The sequence below is a fragment of the Protopterus annectens genome, chromosome 15.part0 (assembly GCF_019279795.1).
Source record: "Protopterus annectens isolate FY-2018-M chromosome 15.part0, PAN1.0, whole genome shotgun sequence".
Taxonomy (NCBI): Eukaryota; Metazoa; Chordata; order Ceratodontiformes; family Protopteridae; genus Protopterus; species Protopterus annectens.
In genome coordinates, this window is record NC_056749.1 from 410,179,135 (window position 1) to 410,182,578 (window position 3,444).

Consider the following 3,444-nt stretch of genomic DNA (forward strand, 5'->3'; position numbering starts at 1 on the left):
TATCCAGGCAGCTCATGGATGCTTGTTTAGAGAGCAAATGTATAGTTCTCGCAGCAGCCTTCATGGTTATCACTTCATATAGTGTTGCCTGTGACCGTCATTGTGAAACTATGCTGGCTTGAAGTATCTGGCATATGTCTCAAAACCACTAGTTGATGAACTTAATAACTGGCCATTTTAGAGCTGTTATATTCTCACCTAGTTCAGTGTGATCTTGGGATATACTCATCTAAAAATCTTTCAAACAAAACACCATTTATGAGTATCATGGGCATTACCAGGCTATCTGTCTAGGATACTGTTATCATGTCATCTGATAAACACACCATCCAGCAGCTGATGGAATGTCCCTTACAAATAACAGTGGGGGGAGATTCCCAATTGGATGCAGCCTTGATGAAGTGGATGCAGTCAAGGAATTTGGAAAGCTGGGCCAATTCATAAAAGATTTCCACCATTGCATAATGCTCAGGAGATACTCCTTCCAAACGTATATGGTTTATCAACTGGTCTGACATAATATTGAGAAATGTATTAAATATACCAAAAGTAGAGGCCTGAAATAGACTGACAGCATTCTCATATGGCACTGAAATAGAACAGCAGTATACTCAGCAGCAGGCAGTGCTTCATTTTTAAGGGTATGAGGTTTCCCTTACAGGCTGGTTGCTACCATGTTTGGTGAACATATTTGGCATACAGCCTGCACCATTTCCATACTTAACACCAGGTAATTTGCCATCTCTGTCTCATTGAGCTGAGGATAATGCATAAATGACAAGGTCTTTGCTATCTTATTGTCTGGGATGCAGGTCAGGGTGACTTTCTACTTAACCTCAAAAATTCTTCTGGAAGATTAATTTTTCCAAAGCCAAACATTATTGTAGCAGTAAACCACTACTTTCTGGCACTCTGACACTTCTAATGATTGCCTTTTTCTTGGCATGTCATGTTTGTTTTCATTTGGAACTGTCTGTATGGTGCCACTGACCAAATATGTATTTATTGGCCATATCATTTCACAGCTTGTCACAGAAGAACTCACAAAGTGTCGATGGTCAATAGTGACTCATAAGCATGAGGAAAGTATCTTGCTGTTTGTGCAGATTGTTTTGAAATCCAGTCTTTTATACCTTCCTTCCTTCAAAATATATTGTCATTGCTATATTGTGCCCATAATTTATGTTTAGTAGTATTTGTATATTAGAATATGTGTGCACATATCACAGTTCAAAAGAGATAGAAATAATTCTGTAAAAATGAAATCATTCATTATAAAATGAAACCATTCATTGTGGTTATAATAGACTGATACAAACCAAATTGCAAAGCTAGCAGGCACATGCGCACCTGTGTGCATACAGACACACATACGCATGGATGCACACACACACACACACACACACACACACACACACACACACACACACACACACACACACACACACACACACACACACACACACACACACACACACACACACAATAAATATAATTAATGTAAAGTTCAGCTCCTATGCAAAACTTAGCAATATTGGAAACATTAAATTGAAAAGTAAGAGAATGGAAATACATTTAATCTTCTCTTTTCCTTAAAATAAGATCCATTTGTATACAAAATGAACATCCTCCAACAATTTCATTTTATAATATATGTTTTATGGAACATTTTTATTTTTCAGAGAGAGATCTATTAGTTGCACAATGGCTTTGGTGAACTAGATGGAAGAAAATTATACTTAACTGTTTCATTTCATTTGTTTACAGATAAAAATGCTATGATTTAGTTGGCCTTTTCCATTACTGCTTCTAAAATAACCGAATATTTCATATTTTCTTCCATTGGAGATTTTATAAACTCTGATGGCATCTTGAAGAAAATGTTTACAGTTACAGACTGCTTTTAGAACTAATTGCATATGATTCATGATAGGCCCTTTACATTAGCCACAGACTGAAGGCAGTAAGCATGTCTAGAACTAGAGCCTACTGTCCTGTACTTAATGTCACTTCAAAGGGGCCATGTGCATTTTAAATGGTTGATCTTCAGGTCAGCATCTGTAACTGAAACCTAAATGTAAGCTGTTTTTGAATTTGAATCTGAAATGTCTTTTTAAAGTAATACTAACCATAACTGTACGAATTGCCCATTATAAAGCTACATTATTAAAGGAGGCTAAAAGAAACAACTCATACTTTGCAAAACATGGCTCATTGTTTCACAAAGACAACCTGCACTGATAAATAAAATGCAACTGGAATAACAGAAAACTTAAAGGAGGCTAAAAGAAACAACTCATACTTTGCAAAACATGGCTCATTGTTTCACAAAAACAACCTGTACTGATAAATAAAATGCAACTGGAATAACAGAAAACTTCTGCCATGATGTATGTCTAAAAACATATGCTTTGTATTCAGTGATGCAGTTTTAGTAAAATATTTACATTATTTGTATTTATGCTATAACTTATGTCTGAAATGTTTTATGTATTCAGTATTGTATCTGTAAATATAGGGATATAATCATGTCGTTGATTAGTTTTCAATTAGCAATAATCACGCCTCGGATAAACCTCATTGGCTATGATACTGCCACTGTGCAAAGCTAATGTCTTTGATCTTGAGCAGACTGTTATTTGAGCGATGGATGTCAAGAAATTTACCTTGAGACTTAAGTGTGATATCATGAACCAAGATGGCCATGACAGTGCAAAACTTTTTATTTCATTTTGCACAACCCATCTTATATGGACTGCTTTATAAAAAATATTTTGAATTATTCGAAATGACTTAAAATAAGCACAGCATTTTAACTACAAAATGCTTGCAGGATCAGAGAAAATTTAACTCCATATTCTAGTTACTCAAAATTTTATTATTATATTAGTATGCGGGAAATCTAAAAATATTGCTTTGGTTAATCCTCTCTTTCCAAAAAACAAAAAAAGGGAAAGATATATGCAAAAAAGGTTAACAGTTTCTGTGTTTTTGCCACATTAACAAGCAAAATAGACTGAAAGGAAATTATTTTATTTTCCTACATCCATACTGAGAAAATCAGAAGAAAAGAAAGAACACAAAGTCCATGGCATAAGGTTCTGCAGTTAATGATTGAGGTAGCCATGACAGAATGAAGCTGTGTTGCCAAAGAAAAGAAAAAGCAGCAGTTGCAAGTTTGTTTTAGTCAATTTGAATATAAAGAAATTAATTAAAATGTAATTTTTCCTTATACAGTAGGAAGACAAACTTGCCATAACTTTCTAAAAAATTATAACGGAAATCTTTAGATGCCATATACCAAGAAAAATAATTAACACTTAACTGTACCAACCTTGAGGTTTTTGGGTCGTCCAGATTGCAAATCCCTTTTTTAGTTTGAGAAGACTGAACTTCTCATTGTATTTTAATCTCTGAATAAATTTTGAGTACATGCATAACTTT

General features: G+C 34.4%; 1 pseudogene; it reads right to left on the reverse strand.

The window, feature by feature from the left end:
• Window positions 1–2,456: 2,456 nt before the first annotated feature.
• On the reverse strand, window positions 2,457–2,610 carry LOC122790230 (annotated as a pseudogene).
• Window positions 2,611–3,444: the final 834 nt, after the last annotated feature.